The following is a 22,251-nucleotide window of genomic DNA, read 5'->3' as shown; positions in this document are numbered from 1 at the left end:
GAGTCAGGTGTTGAATCTTGTTCGTTTTCCCATTGTGGCCGAGCTGTATCCTGTACCGTGTTTGGATATCACTATCATTTCGTATGCATCCGGTGGGTGTTGGTTGCATCACTGCGAAGAGCACGGCTGTGCTGATGATGCAGTGCCCCCTGTTTCCATTAAGCTGGTACTCATTTTGCCGACATCGAAAGGATGACAGGCTGACTCAGCCCACCTGGTGTTATTTAACAGCACGACAGGGGCTGATTACTCAAGACCCTAAGATTTTAAGGCAGCCAACTTAACTATGAAGCTAACACCAAGATTACAGTGTATGGTGACATATGTCATCACATTTTGAATGGGTTTGACAAAACACGATTGCACATTGCTAATATAAAGAAAAACCAAATTCTTTTAATAACATGTATCATCAAACTTTGACCACCAGGTGTTGCCTTTACACCGCTGGGCTATATTATAAAATTACCAAAAGTTCTTTACCCTCGACCAAGTGACCCGAAAAAGGGAAGGTAGACCAGGTATTAGTGCTGATTTTTCCACTTCCAACACTTAAAGTTTGCATTCTTAACCCCGAGGGAGTGTCATGAGTTTCAACTTCAAAAGAACGAATGACAAAATGGAGTTCTTCCTAAGGCGACAGCGACCCTTTGAAGTGCTTGGATGAGGTGCGCTGTCCTGGAATCGGACGAGTTTGAAGGACATTTCAATAAGGGAAAAGTAACTCGTGGAACGATCGTCCGTGCAGTCTGAACGACGTGTGTGTGAAACTTTATAATCCGAGAAAAGTTTGCATTCCTTTATCCTTACGGATATTTAGCTTACGGACCATGAAGATGGAATCCGAAATAAAACGAGATGAACAAGCGCAGATCAAAGTCAGGACGCGTGGACGAAATCCAGTATGAGAGTTGGACGAGGAATTCGATGACGTCGCGTGTGACGGTGGCTCTCATTAGGCGGGACATTCCTTCCTCGGGTTCATTTGATGATTCTTCGTGGTTGTTTCACAGCCGCGTAATCAGTTTCTTTAGTCTAAACGATCCCCGTCCCTGAAGCAAGAGCACATCTCCAAACGAATGTTTTCGCTTCTCTGCTGGGAATGGAGCGATTTGTGAAGGTCGTGACAGGCACCGAGAAATCATCTTGGAATCAAACAGATGTTCAAGGCTGCAAGCGTTGTTTATTTCCTGGAGAACTCGATGGACTTGAGGAACCGTGGGAAGCGAAGGTGTGAGCTGGGTTACGGTAATTGAATGGTGCTCCCACAGCCCGCCACTGGGAATCTGACTTAAGGAATCCACCAACTTTTTTATATGTTCGATTCGGGATAATCTATTTATTACGTACGCACTGGAAGGGTGATAATTGGGTGAGTCAGCAGTGCAAACAAAGGTGTACACAGGAGGGTGGAGGAGGGGGTTGCCAGTCAACATTTAAGTATAACCACCGTTTAGAGGCCATTTTTCCCCGCAAAGCGGGGGTTGGCCTTTTCGGGGACCGTGGTAGTTGTTGTTTTTTGGTCCCCTTTTTGAAGCAATGTTTTACGGCCGGATGCCCTTCCTGACGCCAACCCTTTTTGCCGCCTTCAACGACAAACAGTCAACATTTAAGTATATGGCCTCTTATTGTTTAATTTCGTTTGAAATATACTAAATTAACAAGTGATTCGATGACATTGTGGGTTTGCAAGGATAGAACGACTGGTCCTTATTAATTTCATAGTGATGCACAAGCAAGAGGTTTTCAAGTTGTCGGAAGAAGATACTCGCAATAGCTCACGAAACGCCAACGTCAAAAAAAAAAAATATTTCATTAGGAAAGAAATATTTTTATAACTTATATAAATACATATTGAGAATTTTATACATGGTGACTTTTATTGGGCTAGCTCGTTCTGAGAACATTTTGAACGTCCCTCTTATGTTCTGCTGCGTCCTCTCCTCCTCTACTCCTTTTTACGTATTGCCTGTATCATGGAAAGTTGACGTGTCATTCCAATTCTTCATGAGGATGCCAAAAACTGTCACTCTCAAATCTCAACTACAGACCGGTCAGCTTTCTCCTGATCATAAGAAAAGTAATAGTCTGGAGGCATATCCCCAAAAGTGGCCTAGAAAAGGTGGTAGGGGTACACTCATGTTACAAGCTGGCAACAATGTTTTTCTGAAAGCCCAGACCTCTAGGAACCCAAAAAGTCTTGTTGCCAGCTTGGGAAATGGTTTGGACCAGATTTGTGGCCATTTTTCAAAATGGCCGCCTACATTTTTGGTGTTTTCTAATATTTGAGCTCTAGAACTTATATCTGGCTGTCTTAAAGGTCTCTAGGGTTATGACCTTATAACATATAGTCATACAACAATCCTCACCCAAATTGGGGTGCATGGCATATCTATAAGTGGTTTTATTGAAGCAAAAAGGCAAAAATATGCCTGAAAAACGCCTTCATTTTGATTTTTCCAAATCACTAAATTGCATACTGTGAAGTTGTTCTTTGGTCAATTTCTTTCAAAATAGTTTTAAAATTTGCCCAGATCCCTCCTCTTCATTAACAAATCTTCAGGAATATACCCAAGTTCTCAGAAAATATGTTTTATGCATGATCAGCTACCCCTACCCCCTAAATCACAAAACGTGCCAATTTTCAATATTTCCAGATTCCAACCAATATCATTGTTGTATGACTTTTTCTCATCATGATAGGTCCAAATTAACTTACTCTATGTGATTAGGTGTTAATAAAAATTGAATTTCACACTTTAGTGAAAATCCAAGATGGCTGCCAAATGGCCATAGAATATTTGGTGGCGCGAGACCATAAGACTGCAATTTCATTCAGAGGCACTTCTAAAATGTTCCATTTATACTAAATATATGAGGCACTACTATTCTATAGGTCACATGTATGTGAAAGAGTCTTGATGAGTTGAAGATGTATTATTTTAGAGGGGGACTTTATGTAAAATTTATGTTTTATAACATTTGAATTTCAGGAAAGTAGTGTGGATTTGGAAGTGCCTTGTTTGCGGAGTATATTAGTTCCAACATAGCTGACAAACAAGGCACTTACATAAATGAAGACATAGAAGATTGTAAAATATAAGCTATATTATTTAATGTAAAACAAAAATAAACATACATAACTTGTATACATAATGCAAACATTATTATGTTACACTGATCCAAACAATACAAACGTCAATGCAATGCTTGCACCTTTAAACTAAACAAATATTTGGCACTGAATTAACAAAGTCATACCCAACAAGCTAATCTGGCTATTCATACATAAGTGACAGAATGTGGGATACAGTCATATCATAGACTAGTAATACATTGGTGGAACAGAGCTGAAGCAAGACTAGTTACATTACGTCAAATACAGCCAGCATAGTAACAATATGACATTATGGAATATACTCAAGTTTCCATGCATGTCGTCTAATCACTATCAGAGTCATTGAGGGGGTTCCTGCATAAGTCTGCACATTTGCATGCCAATGTGCACCGCAATCCATTTTTCCTACAGTTGCACCTGCCAGTTAGACATGGACGGGCCTTTGAGGTACATGCACACGTCGCAATTTTGACACATTCTGCTGTGAGCCCTTCCTTGGTCATGAGACGGGGCATCAGCTGGTTGTCCTCAAGGTACCAGCCGGATGTTGTTGGATTGGGGATTCCTGGATTTGGCACATTGGCATTTCGCCACACAAGGGCTTGATGATGTGCCCTTAAAATGTGCTGGTGCAATGCATCCTCTGTTGGTGGCATGTTCTCTGGCTTTTTACCAACTTTTCTGAATTGGGAACATCTCAGCGCCTGGATTTCCTTTGCGTCTCCTTTCGGGTTGTAAAGACGGCAGACAAACTCCTCAGCCTTTGCACAAATCTCTTCACTTGGAACATGTGCAACCCCTAGCTGGGAGAGTAGGTGAGGAACTTCACAAAATATTTTCCATGCTGCCTTCTTTGATATGCCTGCGAGTTGACTGGTGCTGTCACATCCTGTAATGGCATGGAAAGCTAGAAGACTGTCCCTGACATCATCAGTGCAATCAATTTTGTGGCCAGCAATGTAGCGCCTGTATTTAGAGGTCCCTGATTTCATCCATACCTCTTCTGGCATTTGGGGCTGGAAGGCCATCAAAAGCAATAATACATCGGTATCACTACTGGTGATGACGATCCTCTCATATCCTCTAGCCTTTGCTTCCAGAGCATGAAGAATCATACGCGTGTCTGCCTCCTCTTGTGATGAACAGAGATGCTCCATGTTCCTGCCTGTGGAAGAGGCAGCCATGCCATTGTTTCCACCACTAACCACCAATTCCTGTGGCTTCATGTTCATGTTCAAGTAGTTCTTCCTTGAGAAGCTTTGTAAGAGCCACTTTGTTGTCATTGACATCCATGAAAGATTTCCATTGCTGTGGTAGCTTGAGATCTCTGTTGCTTATTTCACATCTAATGCCACGACCCTTTCCAACCCGCCTCTTTCTTGTTGCATCTTTGATTGAGTGCTTTTCATAGCAGTCAAAGACCACATCCACACGGTTACAGGGCTCCTTGAAGTTGTTTGACACTGCAGCTACGACCCTCTTGGCATAGTCTCCAAATATCTTTGTGTCCTTTGGCTTTCCCAATGCCTGAACTAAGGCCATTCCATCAACAATTGTGCATGTTGGTGTGTTAGATGCTGGGGCATTTGCCTGAGACACACCATCTTTCTCTAGAAGAGGTAGCAACTGTGACTTGTTTGTTTGTCTGAGGGTCCCATCAGTATTGGCTAGAGCTAAAGGTACATGGCAAAGTTCTTGTGTGAGAAGTGAATCTATGTCAATATCTCTGCCTGCCTCCATGACAACAATCAGTCGTTGAAACAGATCGCGATCTGCTTTGACAATAGCAGTACCCTTTTTCTTCTTGTCCTTGGACACCTCAACAGCAAATATGGATGCAAATGTCTTCAACTTTTGTTTTGGGATGCTTGTGTGTAGGCTGGTCTTTTTCTCAATGAAACGCTCAGTCACAAAGGTACGGGCCACTTGATGTCCAACCTTCTCCGCACATAGCAGGTCCTTTTTAATTGCGGCATTTGCAATATCCCCAGTAGTGAGACATACAAGTTCCTCAGACTCTTTGTTGAAGACCTCAAATCTCTGAAACATCGACATCAGGCTTTGGACATCAGATTCATCCCTCAGCATCCTTGCTTTTCCAGATTCCTTGTGCACAGACTGGACAGTTGACTCAGACTTCCTCCTGAAGGTTACATAACAAGGAAGGTGGTACTTCCCTTCAGCAGCTATTAGGTCACTTATTCCTGCCAACCGGCATCTCATAATCTTGTTCTTTTGAGCATCATTTAGTATTCTGTCTGAGGTCTCTAAAGTGGCTACATTCCTCAATTGCTTTCCTGCCTTATCCTCCTGACAGAAAATACATTTGTCCCAGGACACTGAAGCAACTGATGCTCTAGAAGAGGGGCGAATGCATGTAGATGGTTGGTCACACGAGTCCTTTGCTTCCTTTTCATGCCGATTTTTCAGTCTCTCAATATGGTTGGCATGTGTAAACTTTGAATAACAGCCCCTGTGCCATACTATGTGTTCTTTTTCATCATCAAGGTCAATACTCTGTATTCTGTCAAGTGTTGAGATGTACTCATGGTCATGGTATTTCTGTCTCGTAATCACACAGTCTTTAAAGCGTTCGAGACCAACATCTGTGGGCTTGGTTGTCTTTTCATTTTTTCTGTTGCCTTGGCAAATGAAGCATGTGCTCCAGTCGATGTCCAGTGCAACTGATTCTCTCTTCCGTCTCCCGCCTATCACAGCTACAGGTTCCATCTTCATTCATATCTGGAAAGAGACAAAGACTATGTCTACCACAACACTGAAAGCTATTTACAGCACATGCAACAAGCAATATGTTATAGTACATTGTTAGCACAACAATTATGTTAAAATGATGATTCGGGCAGGACCTGAGGAAGGATACAAAGGAAAGCATCATTATTGCAATATATTATGTCTCAAAAATGTGTTGGTATCAAATGGTAGACTGCATTACCTTAACTTAACGTCATAATGTGAAATATTATATTTTATTGGCCATTTGGCAGCCATCTTGGATTTTCACTAAAGTGTGAAATTCAATTTTTATTAACACCTAATCACATAGAGTAAGTTAATTTGGACCTATCATGATGAGAAAAAGTCATACAACAATGATATTGGTTGGAATCTGGAAATATTGAAAATTGGCACGTTTTGTGATTTAGGGGGTAGGGGTAGCTGATCATGCATAAAACATATTTTCTGAGAACTTGGGTATATTCCTGAAGATTTGCTAATGAAGAGGAGGGATCTGGGCAAATTTTAAAACTATTTTGAAAGAAATTGACCAAAGAACAACTTCACAGTATGCAATTTAGTGATTTGGAAAAATCAAAATGAAGGCGTTTTTCAGGCATATTTTTGCCTTTTTGCTTCAATAAAACCACTTATAGATATGCCATGCACCCCAATTTGGGTGAGGATTGTTGTATGACTATATGTTATAAGGTCATAACCCTAGAGACCTTTAAGACAGCCAGATATAAGTTCTAGAGCTCAAATATTAGAAAACACCAAAAATGTAGGCGGCCATTTTGAAAAATGGCCACAAATCTGGTCCAAACCATTTCCCAAGCTGGCAACAAGACTTTTTGGGTTCCTAGAGGTCTGGGCTTTCAGAAAAACATTGTTGCCAGCTTGTAACATGAGTGTACCCCTACTGTCACATTTCCTGGAAGTGCCTCCAGACTATAAGGTAGTTAATCATATTTGCCACTGGCCTCAATAATCATCTATTTCATTTATCTTATCTTGGGTCCATCCGTTTGGTTTCTGCTCCACTCATTCCCTCATTACTTCCTACACCCATTGCTCGTCAGTCTCCCTCTATTTTGGCTTCTACTCTTCTGTTGGAAGAGTTCAGGGTCATGCCCCCCCCCCCCCCCCTCTCTTTCTACTGTTCATTTTGTTACATTGTTTCCTGATCTGTTCAGTGTTCTAGCTCTTCCATGAACCTTGACTCTGTATATGTAAAAACCTCTTTCCCTTTCTCCCCACTCCTCCTACACAACCCCTATCATACTCACTCTCATATCACTCTCCATTCTCTTCTTTTTCTCAACCTGATTTTCCCCCAATTCTCGGCTTTTCCCAGGTACCTAATAAATGTATGGTCCCAGGATAAATCTTCGGCCTAGCCGCTGCAGGAGATGGGTTTAACTGAATGAAACACAGAATCACATTTAAACAAAATCATCCGTCCACAACTTTTTCAGATATCCTGCTATGTATCATTTTTGGCCTTCTCTCCCAAAGGTGAAGAATCACTTTAAAAATTCTAGTAGTCTGATCCGAATCCGGATCTTCACCAAAATCTAATCATTTCGTCCTTGTCACATACGCTACATCTCTGCCAAATTTCTTCCGAATCCGTCCACAACCTTTTGAGATATCTTGTTCACAAACAGACAAACAAACAGACAGACAGAGGAGGTGAAAACATAACCCCCATCCACCTTTGGTGGCAGAGGTAATAAGAGCACAGATGTCACAGCTGGGATGAAATAACAAGAATGACCACACTGTGATCACAACCTGCAACCAGATTCATTAATGGGCCTATCAGGAAACGCCATTTAAGGCACTTTGAAAAGATGAACAGCACGATTGAGAAACACATTTAATGCACTGTTAAATCATTTGCGTAATGCAATGCTTGATTAGTGTGTGTTCTGATGGGCTTGATTAAACCTTACTATTATTCGACATAACATTAGATTTTTCAGGGTTCCTCATAGTCACCAACACTTGTCCCAAGCAAAGCGATTTAAATCTCATGCAACAAACCCGGGCTGTGTATAATCAGCAGATGCCTGCAGGCCTAATGTGTTATTCCCACCAGAAAACCAAGATGGCAGCCATACCGTTTCATCTGGTGCTATGGTGGGTGGAGTCAAGCAACAGATGTGGGTGTGGTACAGCAGCTGTCTGACCAATGGGTACACATTTCAAAAATCGACCCCTACTAAGAACCCCAACACCAACAACACCAACCAACAGATCTTGCATGTGCAGGTAAAAAAAACTATTAATAGCCAACCACCGTTAATAATAGCCAATAACTAATAGACCACTTCTATGGTTCGTCAATGATGCAAATATGACGTCAATGAGACAATAACGCTACCCCAGGAAAAAATCAGGTTTATATGTATGTAAACATCACTGAAACCAAAACGAAAACTGGGACTCTGGGAGTGATCAATAATGCAGGGAATTTTAGCACATAAGGAAAAGACCGTACGGAGACCTTCAGAATCCATATTTACCATTTATTTACCATCAGTGTCAATACATTTATTCACCACACTCGTGAACTTCAATGCTCGTCACTTCCGGTTGCCAGCGGTTCCGGAGACCGGAGATGCATTCACATATTACATACTAAAGGCAAAAAGACCGCTAAAGATTCAGGTATCATGGCATCCTTGGCGGGTAAACAACTAACAGCAGGAGCGGGAGTTTTCGATACCACGTGATGTTAACGTCCCTTATATGAAGGGCAACGATCCTCGCAGCGGTTCGATCCAGGGTCGTGCCTTGATATGATGGTCTTGTACAGAGTATTCGTGTCGCTTGCAGACAAGTCCATTTCAGACATTTTAACCGAAAATCGTCCCGGTGTTACATGTCGTGTACACCATTCATTACGAAAGAGGTTTCTCTTCGATGATGTTTGCTTCATTCGACTTCGATGGAGACCCACCCGCAGGGGTCGCTGTCTATTAGTATTACGGAGACCTCGGGATTGCAACGAACGTCAATACCATTAATTATTCCGAAATACACAAACCCTATTGTTTGTGACATCTTTGAATCGATGATTGATAACGCAGTCCAACGTTGTGGCAAAAGGGACTATCTATATATTATGTACGCACCACAGTGGGTTGGGTTTGGGCAGGTGTTTATTATGTACTCACCACAGTGGGTCAGGTTTGGGCAGGTGTGTACAGGGTGTGTGTTTGCATACCTAACTAGAACGGCACTCCGTAGAGAGCATACCTCTGCTAGGTTGAACAGTTTACGTTTTGTATCCCACTGATGGGCCAGAACTGGATTCAGATCTCAACCAGAAATCGAATCGCTTTGTTCTTGTCATCTACCCAACACATTCACCAAGTTTTGTCAGAAGTCATCCGCAATTTTTTGAAATAACCTACTGTATATAGATTTTGTCCCTATCACTCAATGATGAAGAAACACTTTAAATGTTGAAAAACCAACTTATTCGTTATTCACCAAAATGGAATCGATGCTTCTTTGTCACACAACCCAACCTGTCCACCAAGTTTCATCCGAATCTGTCCAAAACCTTTTGAGATATCCTGCTCACATAGAGACAAACAGACGCCGACAAACAGACAGGGGTGAAAACATAACCTCAGCCCACCTTAGATGGCGAAGGTAATAAACATACAGCCCCATATATCTGAACTTACGATCATCGCATGGATTTGACATCAAATTTTTTATCAATCATGTATTTGAGCTTAACATCCCCGAGGCAGTGATAACATGCTTTATTATCAGCGCTGATTATCATCTCGGGTTTATGACTTCCATTCTCTATTCACAATTTCCAATTTCTGTCTTTCTCCCAAATCATCCTTCCATTGAATGACACGACCTTGCGATGAAATCACTTTGTCAGATGCTCTTGATCTGTTGGGTCCTCTCCATATTATGGCGGTATCATATTATGTCATATTAGGTTGGTGGTCTCTCTGTCTTTTTCCGTCTCATTTCTGGTCTTGCACCCTCTGCCCTCTCTGTGCTTCTCCCCTTTCCGCCCCCATGTAACTGCAGGATGCATGCAGTCCACCAACAAGCCACTCCTCGTGAAACTGCCTAAATCCAGAATCACTGCTTACCGACACTCATGTATTCCTCTTTTCCCCGTTTTTTCTATTTTAACCACCTTCCATGCTCTCTTCAATCTCATTCTTCCCTCCAGGTCAACAAGACAGCTGTCCATAACCATATCAAGTCATCCCCATCCAAACCATGATATTGTAGCGACCCATGGGTCCCCCAAGCAAGACCAGCATCAGAATCTCCTTGCTCCAGCCGGTGACGTCACCGGCGGGGATCCGCGGCGCCAGAGTGGCTGGTCACGTGACCACCAAAGCGTGCCGCGCGTGCGGGTATAATCAGCTACACCTGTCGATCATGTGACCACCGAAGCACGCCTCGCTCGAGAGGCGTGGCTTTCGGTTTCTGGTTGTGCTTTATAATGCAGCCCGATAAACGGGCTTTACAGTGTTCCCGAGTTGGTTTTACGAATAAATATCTTCTCGGACGAGTTTGTGCCTTGCCATCCTTTTGTCCGTATCATGCTGGAGCCCGAACTCCTTCACTGGTGACCCCGAATTTGAACACACAACCCAGACTGTCCCCGCACTGATGCAGGGGCTGCGAACGGACACGGCGAGCACGCCCTAGCCAGGGAAGCCACCTAGGCTGGTGACGCCGGCTTCTCCCGCACGGCTTCGGGCGCAGTTTCGAACGCGGTTTCGAAATGCCGGAGTTTCGGAAACGACGACGGCCATGACTATGAGGTTCGCGCACCGCGCTCGGCTCCTCCTCTACGACCGGAGGGGTGAAGCTATTCCAAGACCCTCCGAAGGCACGGCTGCTTCGTCACCGCGCGCACCTACAACGACAACCGCAACTACTTCTCCGACCCTGCAACCTCGGGAGGCCCGCGAGGAACCTCGGCAGCCTCCCCCGAGGCCTGGACCAGCCCCTCGGTTGGCTCACTCGCTTTTCGCGTGCACCGCTTTTAACCACCTTCCATGCTCTCTTCAATCTCATTCTTCCCTCCAGGTCAACAAGACAGCTGTCCATAACCATATCAAGTCATCCCCATCCAAACCATGATATGTTCTACCTACACCAGTTAAACTCTGTGACAAACCACCCCACCCCTCCAAAAAATTTGCTTATGTATCCATCTTGTCCACCCTTTCGATTCTCCTCTACCCATCATATAGTTACCTGCATCCCTTGTTTGTCCGTCTCCATCTACTTTCTCTCCTCAGCTGTTGGTGTTTCCCCTTTCTCCTGCTATTCCCCTTATGTTGCGTCCTGAACTGCTCTGTGTCATAGCTCTTCCACGAGCCTGGACCTTGTATACAACAAAAAGGGAGTGTAAATTAATATATGGCAAGCTATGCAGAGGATCTAATAGAAAAGTTGCTCAAAATGCCCCCAATTTATATACGTGAGAACTCGACAGTTCCTAGAGGGACAAAAACACGTATTTTTAAAAGGCCGTGGATATTTGAGTGGTAGTGCTCAACTGGTATATCTATGTTTGATTCCTGGGAAATAACATCCAGCCCGGACTTCTCACCTGATGTAGTGCCAGTAGGGGGCACTGCATCATTGAATGTGCTGTACTTAAGCTGAGTGTTCTGTCTGTATTGTTCATGTTTCAGGTAACATACTACAAGAAGGAAAAAAAAATTGGTTCCATTTTATGCTCACCAGTTACCTAGTCTCTTTTAATCAAATGTTTCAGTTGAATTCTGCCATTCATGGTTACCCTAAAATAAATTCTTCAACCATAAACTTGGTTGAAGTTGGACAGAGATTCACCACTGATGTTGGACAGAGATTGTTTTCACCCCTGTCTGTCTGTCTGTCTGTGAGCATGATATCTCAAAAGTCATGTATGGATTCAGACTAATTTTGGTGCACAGGTTGTGTGGGGCGGGACAAATTGATTCGATTTTGGTGAAGATCCGAATCCAGATCCAGATATAAGAATTTTATTTTTAATCTTAAATGATTCTTCACCACCATTGAGTGATATGGCTAAAAACGATAAATAGCACGATAATTTCAAAAAGTTGTGAACAATTTATGACAAAACTTGGTGGAAGAGTTTGGTAGTCAACAAGAACAAGGCGATTAGATTTTGGTTCAGTCCCGATCCAGAACCGGCCTAACAGTGGGATGTAAAACATAAACTGCTCAGCCTTGTGCATGTATGCGCTCTCCCGAGTACCGTTAGTTTATTTCTATATTACTGCCCTGGCACACAACTCAATAAGACACACTGACACAGATATCTGGAACTCAATGCCACTTAACATACGAACCTCCCCAACAAATACAACATTTGAGTTTAGAATCAAGAAGCATATTTTGAGAAAGTACTCATCCTGATTTATTTTGAAGTGCTCATTGTACTCTAATGGTCTCGCATACCTCTCCTTCACTTCTCATTGAATGTATAATATTGTCGACTTGCTTCATTTTTGCCTTGCTACAGTCCAATGTACTCTCGTAATCAATTGGCATTCAATGCATACATTACTTAACATTGTCATCGATGGTATTCATTGGTATACATTTTGCTTTACAATGTGGTAGTTCAATGGTATCCTCAGAGCGATTAATACTCCGTGTATGTTGTCTCTGCGCTTTATTGGAAGAAGAAGAATGTGATATCCAGTTTTTACCATATTTAAAGGCTTGCTGACCCGCATTTCCTCTCCTCTCTCTTTTCTTCTCTCTCCCTCCCTCCCTCTGCTTCTATATCCCTTACTTATTAGCCCCCATTGTGCTCAGTCTGAAACGGGAGGGGCTTATGGATTGGATCTCGTGCGTCAATCCGCAACTATATCTCGGACATGTATGAACCGATTTTGTTCATATGTCACATAAAGACAATACATGATGGTATACATATGCACATTATTTTGGTTAGTGATCTGATCAAAGATGGCCGACTAGTAGACTGACGGTCATTTTAGTTATTTTTAAAAAACGATATTGAACACGTCCTCAACCATTTATCGGACGTGCATTTACCGATCTTGTTCGAACTTGGCACACATATAAAGAATAACAGCTTACATATGCACGCCATTTTCTTTCGAGATCAGATCCAAGATGGCCGACTGGCGGCCATTCTGTTACTTTGGCGTGTTCCCAACCATTTTTTGAACATGCTTGGTTCGATTTTGTTCAAACCTGGCACAAAGACAATACATGAGAGCATACATTTGCAGAAGATCTTGTTTTGTAATCCAACCAAAGATGACCGACTGGCAACCTTTAACTCCGTACAGCAAAATTACTAAAACCATGGGGGCTATAACATTTTATGTCTTTTTCCCCTTGTTTATATTCATAATTGTCTTTGTCTTTCTCTCTCTAGCCCTCTTGCATTCTCTTAATGTGCCTTGAAGTATGAAATTTCGGGATGACATTTTCTAGCTTTGCTTAGACTAACCTCTCCCAAACAATGAATGAAATTAGAATATACTAGCCGAAACCCGTGGAACATCCACGGAAGGGAGGATGTGGTGTATGGATAGAGTGTACCATTATGGATGGCATAGGGGATTTGCTTGTCCGAGTAAGAGTTAGGAAGAAAGATGAGAATGAAGAGTGCGTATATGAACAACGATCGCCGACAACGGCACAAATGCATGCTCTGGATTGTCCACTCAGTGGGCGGCTTGCTGTCGCCTTCGACTGTCCAATCAGATGAGACAGCTGGCTTAACGTCCTCTGATGCGACGTCACACCTGCGAGGTATCAGGAGGCGGGAACCGAATCCAAAACAGAAGCTAAAGTAAAGACCATCGGAGATCTCCTGCGGCAGCGTTTCTAACCGATGTGGTAAAGTACAGTACGTACAGTAAAGGACATTCTCATTGATCCGTTGATTAACTATAACTGACCTGCGCCGCCCTGCTGTAGCTTGACGTGTTAGCAGGTACTCTGACCTTTTTCACAACTTCAAATGGCGTTTCATAAAATCCTGCTGTGACTCGACATGCGCCGCACCATAATCATTGGCTCATAAAACCCTACACTGCTACAGAGGATTATACTACCACCAGAAGCCGGCACTTGGTTGTCCACAGAGGGAGGGAAGAAACACACCATGTGGAATGAAAAACAAAATCCTTTAAAATATTCAAGAAAGAAACATTTTTTTCATTTAATATTCCGTAAGTATTTATTGTACGACTAACGATTGTCAAAATAAGAACCTGCTTTGGGCAATCGCACACTATACCGTCGAGGCCGCTTTTAAAGAATAAGAAGGAAATAATTAAATTAATGCTTTTAAAGCGCGGTGTTACGCACGCTACTTGTAAGCAAGGAGGAAGCGGACAACGCGGCAATTTGTAAGAGTATTTATTTCAAGAGCTCACTGTAACACTGAGCTGCTCAGGGCTGCGCGCCCCATGTATATCGTGAGGCCACGCCTCTCTCCCTGGCGTGGCCCACCCCCACTTGGTGTGCGGGGTGATGTCACCACGTCAGTGCTTTCGTGTCCGCCACACTTTCCTATTTACATCGTTGAGTCAATACGTCAAAAAATCATTTTTTTAACCTGTAATCACTGGTTGTAGGGAATGCAGATTTGACGATCAGCTGATTTATGTGTGTGTGTGGGTGTGTATTTTAGACTTGGATAATATAAGAAGGAAAATTGCTTTGCAATACTATGCCCATTTGCAAGTTTCAGATCAATATCAGTAAGCAGTAAGCACGGCCCATTATTTAATGACACCACTCGACTGTCCAATCAGCGGACGGCTCGCATCGCCTTTGCCCAGCAGACGCGTCGAAAGCGGACGATGGCGGACGATGGCGTCGAAAGATGGCGGCGTATCGGCCGTTAATCGGATGCTTTTGGGCCCCAAACGACTAATTCAGATTTTTCGAGTGTGGCTGTACGTGATAAACAAAGAGCGCGGTTCGTAGATCGTAAATCCATTAGTGCCGTGGGCATCGGGTCACTGGGTGCGGCGTAAAAGGGATAACAAAGTCGAGTCCTTACGATATTATTATATAGATTGTAACAATGCTTTGTCTATGTCTATGTATTACACCATATTTGTTTATTGTGTTTATTGTGGCGGTTACCTTATGTGCAGGTAACCGCATGTGGCGGTTACCTTATGTGATTACCCTATTTGGGCATAATACACATGCACGGGCCTGTTGAACTTGTGGTTGTGCGGACGTGACGCACGCGCGGTTGCCAGAGCCACGCCCTCCGAAGAGGGCTTTTGGCTTTATATAAGCATGCTGACTTCCGTTCGAGTTTAGTGTGCTGGATCTTGCTGTTACAATAAACCATCTTCGAACCCTACGAATGGCCTCGTTCTCTCGCCTTCCGCGACTCCTAAACTGGTGACCTCCGACTGCCCCCGAACTGATTCGGGGGCTGCGAACGAACACGGCAAGCGCACCCTAGCCAGGGAAGCCACCTAAGCTGGTGACGCCGGCTTCTCCCGCACGGCTTCGGGCGCAGTTTCGAACGCAGTTTCGAAATGCCGGAGTTTCGGTAACGACGACGGCCATGACTATGAGGTTCGCGCACTGCGCTCGGCTCCTCCTCTACGACCGGAGGGGCGAACCTATTCCAAGACCCTCCGAAGGCACGGCTGCTTCGTCACCTTCGCGCGCACTGACGTTGGCGGAACGGCTGTTTCGTCACCTTCGCGCGCACTGACATTAGCGGCACCGCCGCTTCGTCACCCTCGCGCAACTACAACTACAACCGCAACTACTTCTCCGACCCTGCATCCTCGGGAGGCCCGTGAGGAACCTCGGCAGCCTCCCCCGAGGCCTTGACCAGCCCCTCGGTTGTTACTCACCCGCTTTTCGCGTGCACCGCTCGAGCCTTCTCGGCACTGCACCCGCAACCTGCAACCTCGGGAGGCCCGCGAGGAACCTCGGCAGCCTCCCCCGAGGACTTGCCCAGCCCCTCGGTCGCCTCGGCCTACGCATAGGCCCGTGGAGTGCATTCTGGGGGGACGTATGTGGCGGTTACCTTATGTGCAGGTAACCGCATGTGGCGGTTACCTTATGTGATTACCTTATTTGGGCATAATACACGTGCACGGGCCTGTTGGACTTGTGGTTGTGCGGACGTGACGCACGCGCGGTTGCCGGAGCCACGCCCTCCGAAGAGGGCTTTTGGCTTTATATAAGCATGCTGACTTCCGTTCGAGTTTAGTGTGCTGGATCTTGCTGTTACAATAAACCATCTTCGAACCCTACGAATGGCCTCGTTCTCTCGCCTTCCGCGACTCCTAAACTCGATTGTCAAAATAAGAACCTGCTTTGGGCAATCGCACACTATACCGTCGAGGCCGCTTTTACAGAATAAGAAGGAAATAATTAAATTAATGCTTTCCTATTTACATCGTTGAGTCAATACGTCAAAAAATCATTTTTTAAACCTGTAATCACTGGTTGTAGGGAATGCAGATTTGACGATCAGCTGATTTATGTGTGTGTGTGGGTGTGTATTTTAGACTTGGATAATATAAGAAGGAAAATTGCTTTGCAATACATGCCCATTTGCAAGTTTCAGATCAATATCAGTAAGCAGTAAGCACGGCCCATTATTTAATGACACCACTCGACTGTCCAATCAGCGGACGGCTCGCATCGCCTTCGCCCAGCAGACGCCAATATGATGGCGTCGAAAGATGGCGTCGTATCGGCCGTTAATCGGATGCTTTTGGGCCCCAAAGTCGACTAATTCAGATTTTTGGAGTGTGGCTGTACGTGATAAACAAAGAGGGCGGTTCGTAGATCGTAAATCCATTAGTGCCGTGGGCATCGGGTCACTGGGTGCGGCGTAAAAGGGATAACAAAGTCGAGTCCTTACGCTATTATTATATAGATTGTAACAATGCTTTGTCTATGTCTATGTATTACACCATATTTGTTTATTGTGTTTATTACAATATTGCACCATATTGTAATAAAAATCAAACTCAAAAGCAGCTTTAGGTTTGGAGTCAGAGGCTGAAGTGAACATAGAATTGTCCGTTTTTTAATACAAAGACCCGATAACTAACACTCGATTAAAAAATCAAACCGCTCATAATACATCAGATTATTCCTATAACCACCACTATCCGGATTATCCTATATAATACGCTTATTATGTTTGTCTGTCTATCCGACGATTATATTCTTAAACTACTCAACCATGGATCATAAACCCATTTCATTATAAAGGTGTTTATTCCTTTTTCCATTACGAATGACCTTGTATCTTTTTTATTATCATTTAACTTACTTAACTGCTATTTTTACTGAAGAATCACTTGATGATAGGGTGGAGGTGGGAGTGGAAGCTGAATGGGTTGTGAGTGCCGTTATAAATACATATTTTTGTTTGGGTTTGGGCCACAAGATAAATTATCCTCGATTTTTTTTCATCTATTGGTAAAAGGAGATTGTGTGTGTGTGTGTGCGTTGTGTATACATGTATGTAATTTTAAAAAAATAAATAGGAATAAATTCCTGTGTGGGGCTAGTGTGAAAAAATTCTGACTGAACCCAGGACTCAAACCCACGGACCTCATCACTTACACAGTGACAGCCCACTGAGCAATTGAGTCTTTGGGATATCCTCAGAGATTTCTCACACTAACACTGCAAGCTTTATAATAGCCGATACCTTACGTGCCTGCTCGGCAGACCCCGGATGTGAGTGTATGTATGTGTGTATGTGTATGTAAGTGGATGTGGAAGTACAATAGAGATGAACTCATCTAGAAATTTTAATTATACTAGATTTTCTTTTCATCTATTGGTAAAAGGAGTGTGTGTGTGTGTGTGTGTGTGTGTGTGTGTGTGTGTGTGTGTGTGTGTGTGTGTGTGTGTGTGTGTGTGTGTGTGTGTTTGTGTGTGTGTATGTCTGCACATGCATGCGTTGTGTATACATGTATGTAATTTTTTTTAATAAACAGGAATAAATATATAAAAATTAATATATCGGTAATCAATATATAACAGAGAAAAAACTTGTTTTCGCTCCTTTCTTTCCAAACGAATATACAGCGCTTTTCGTTGTTTCTACGTCGTCTCTCCAACCCTATATCTACTATAATCTATATACTCTCGAGAGGAATGACGCTTCCTGCTGCTCCCTGGTGTGTGTGTGTGTGTGTGTGTGTGTGTGTGTGTGTGTGTGTGTGTGTGTGTGTGTGTGTGTGTGTGTGTGTGTGTGTGTGTGTGTGTGTGTGTGTGTGTGTGTGTACCATGGTGTGGAACTCTGCCTCCAGGCCACCCTGGCTCAGGTCGGGCTTCCGCAGACACTCCCCGTTGGCAGGCATCCCATCCATCCAATGCACAAGGCAGGACGGCTCCACGGCTGCCATAAATCTTCCCGTCATCGGCTGGGGGTGGACTCAGCCGCAGGTCGAGGTGATAAGGTCACTTCACGAAGTTGATGACCTTATACATTTACAACACGTTATATGATCGGTGCTGGCACTGACACGTGAATTGTCCCCTTTTGTGTCAATTATTGTCATTGCTAATGCTCTATTTAGTATTTAAAACTTGTACTTTTATTTGATAATTATTGCATCATGGAGCCATCTATCCATTACCGATGTAAATATGGTGGAATTTTCACTCCCCCACCCCTCATACGCTCTATAATGCCCATTCCCTTCCATCCCTTTACGGGCTCCACATACCACATGCCTTCTCTCATATTGCTTTCCTTTCTCTCTAAACTCTTCCCACACTCCCATGCCTCCTTCCTCTATCTCATCATCGTCCCGTATCTTCATTTTCTCGATTTTATTTCATCATTTCAGCACCCCACCAGGCACCAACACACCCCTCAAATCCCCGTGCGCACGGAATAAATACGTGACCTGCAACAGCGAAGAGCAAAGTCCCAAAAATGTCAAAGGAAGTTTATTCAAAAGTGAACTTTCCCGTGCATCAGCACATGCCACACACCTAGAATCTCATTCACACCTGGCGAGGTTACAAACACAAGCTGAGCTTCCAGGTAGCCCTCGGGGTGGCACCTGCTGACACATACTCGTAACAAAACAAAGATACGTCGAACAAAAGTTTGAGCAAAGCAGAACCGACTCACCCTTCACCATCAAAGGGTCTCGGCTCCTGATATTGGCCTACTCTGCTTCGCGACCTTTGTTGTATCAGGCAAGAGTAACGATGGAATGCTTTGATTTATACACGAGGTAAAGGGCATTGTGAACACCATGAACCATCACATGTTTAGTGTAAGGGCTGTACGCTCACTCCTAATGTAACATACAGTATGTGTACATTGTAAATTGTCCCTAGCTGGCTCATTGATTATCTGAGTTTTAGGGGAGCCCACATGCCCTGTTAATTGTCAGCCAGACTGGTTTCCATCTAATTCTCCTGATTAAGTATAATATCGAAATCTTCTATCTTCATGTTGTCATTTGGTAAAAATGGGTAAAAGTTATTTTTTCATTCCATTGCAAATAAGTTCACGGTGCGACACAAATTGATGTTCTTCCGTAATTTCACCGATTTATTCATTAATTCCATTGATTGCTCAGTGAATTCAATATTGTTCAATACAACAATCAATTGTGAATGGATTAAGATATAACGTATCTAAAGAGTACCTCACACCAAAAAATGGTTTTTACGGACGTCCACGGATGTTCTTTCTACGGCAGCGTTGCGATTTTTTGAGCAAAATCGTGAACACCCGGGAGAGGATTTTGCTTGACCATGACCGATTCACAGCGGTTTATTACGGTTTAGTACGGACTGCTACGGCTTCGTTGCGGATATACACGGCGGAGATACGGTGCCTCTACGTTTGCTTGCGGTTCCTTACGGTTCCCGGCCCAGAATATAAAAACGGGGGCCCCCCCGCTCTCCCCTCATTCTGCTGCTGACTTCCAAGGGGGCAAGACCTATCCAGGAGAGCCATGGACCGACCACCCCGCTGCCCAGAGAGTCCAAGGAGAGGGAGAATCCTTGCGGATGGTTAAGATGGCCTTACGGAGTCTTACGGTGGTGTTACGGCAGTTGCGGAAGCGTTGAGAAGGCGTTGAGGAAGCGTTGCGGTCTAGATTTCCGTAGCACTGCCGTAATTGTCTTACGAGAGTTTAGGTCTGGACCAAAACTCTCGTAAGAAATTACGACCCCTCCCGGACGCTTAAGGATCCATACGAATGCTCCAGGAAGTGTTGAGGATGTCCCAGGTGCCACAAGGAATGCTCCCGGTTGTGCACGATTTTTTCGCCGCAATGCCGCCGTAAACGTCGTAACGACCCCGTAAGGCACCGCTCGAGGGGGGTTTAACACCGCTCGAGGGGGGCACGTGAGGGGGGTTTAACAGGAGATTATGAGAGGTTATTCAGGTGTACATAACCAGGAAAATAAGCATCGCTTCCAGTCTCTACAAGCAAGTCACTAAGTATTCCCCCTTGATTGTCAATGTTACTTGATTGAAAAGTGGTTATGACTGTTAAATGTGGTAACACTGTAAAACGGGCATGCACTGTAAAAATGGCGTGCACAATAAAAGGGGTGCACACTGTAAAACCTGTGCACACTGTAAAACTGGCGCGAACTGTAAAAGTGGCACGAACTGTAAAACTGGCGCTAACTGTAAAACCGATGCACACTGTAAAAGTGGCGTGCACTGTAAAACGATGCGCACTTAATTACGCACTGTAAAAGGGGCGCGCACAATAAAAGGGGCGCACACTGTAAAACTGGTGCACACTGTAAAAGTGGCGCAAACTGTAAAACTGGTGCACACTGTAAAACTGGCACGAACTGTAAAAGTGGCACGAACTGTAAAACTGGCGCTAACTGTAAAGCTGGTGCACACGGTCAAATTGGCATGCACTGTAAAACACATGCGCACTTTATTATGCACTGTAAAATGGGCACGCACTGTAAAAGAGGCGCGCAAATAAAAGGGGTGCACACTGTAAAACAGGTGCACACTGTAAAACAGGCACGAACTGTAAAACTGGCGCACACTGTAAAACTGGCGGGAACTGTAAAACTAGTGCAGTGATGCACACTGTAAAACTGGCAATAACTGTAAAAATGGTGCACACTGTCAAATTGGCATGCACTGTAAAACACATGCGCACTTTATTACGCACTGTAAAATGGGCACGCATTGTAAAAGGGGCATGCACAATAAAAGGGGCACACACTGTAAAACCGGTGCAGACTGTAAAACTGGCGTGAACTGTAAAACTGACGCACACTGTAAAACTGGCAGGAACTGTAAAACTAGTGCAGTGATGCACACTGTAAAACTGGCAATAACTGTAAAAATGGTGCACACTGTCAAACTGGCGTGCACTGTGTAAAACTGGCACGAACTGTAAAACTGGCGCTAGCTGTAAAACTGGTGCACACTGTAAAACTGGCGGTAACTGTAAAAATGGTGCACACTGTAAAACTGGCACGAACTGTAAAACTGGTGCACACTGTAAAACTGGCGTTAACTGTAAAAATGGTGCATGCTGTAAAACTGGCGTTAACTGTAAAAATGGCGCACACTGTAAAACTGGCACGAACTGTAAAACTGGTGCACACTGTAAAACTGGAGTGCACTGTAAAACATGCATGCACTGTAAAGTGTGTGCGAACTGTAAAACGGGCACGATATGTAAAACGTGAGTGCAATGTAAAACGTGAGTGCACCGTAAAACGGGAGTGCACCATAAAACAGGAGTGCACCGTAAAACAGGAGTGCACTGTAAATACGGGAGTGCACCGTAAAACGGGAGTGCACCGTAAAACGGGAGTGCACCGTAAAACGGGAGTGCACCGTAAAACGGGAGTGCACCGTAAAACAGGAGTGCACCGTAAAACAGGAGTGCACTGTAAAACGGGAGTGCTTTAGGGGTCGCGGAAGGCGAGAGAACGAGGCCATTCGTAGGGTTCGAAGATGGTTTTTATTGTAACAGCAAGATCCAGCACACTAAACTCGAACGGAAGTCGGCACGCTTATATAAAGCCGAAAGCCCTCTTCGGAGGGCGTGGCTCCGGCAACCGCGCGTGCGTCACGTCCGCACAACCACAAGTCCAACAGGCCCGTGCACGTGTATTATGCCCAAATAAGGTAATCACATAAGGTAACCGCCACATGCGGTTACCTGCACATAAGGTAACCGCCACATACGTCCCCCCAGAATGCACGCCACGGGCCTATGCGTAGGCCGAGGCGCCCGAGGGGCTGGGCAAGTCCTCGGGGGAGGCTGCCAAGGTTCCTCGCGGGCCTCCCGAGGTTGCAGGTCGCGGGTGCAGTGCCGAGAAGGCTCGAGCGGTGCACGCGAAAAGCGGGTGAGCCAACC

General features: G+C 44.3%; 1 long non-coding RNA gene across 1 annotated transcript in view; it reads left to right on the top strand.

The window, feature by feature from the left end:
* The first annotated feature begins 1,123 nt into the window (after positions 1–1,123).
* LOC137429213 (uncharacterized) overlaps positions 1,124–22,251 on the top strand; it is a 106,385-nt gene continuing 85,257 nt past the window's right edge. Inside the window, exon 1 of the long non-coding RNA XR_010984836.2 lies at positions 1,124–1,231. This is a non-coding gene — a long non-coding RNA (uncharacterized LOC137429213). The remainder of the gene's footprint in view (positions 1,232–22,251) is intronic.

Source organism: Myxine glutinosa, chromosome 6 (genome assembly GCF_964187855.1).
Source record: "Myxine glutinosa chromosome 6, kmMyxGlut1.1, whole genome shotgun sequence".
Lineage (NCBI taxonomy): Eukaryota > Metazoa > Chordata > Myxini > Myxiniformes > Myxinidae > Myxine > Myxine glutinosa.
The sequence above is the reverse complement of the archived record's forward strand: the minus strand, read 5'-3'. Positions and strand labels throughout refer to the sequence as shown.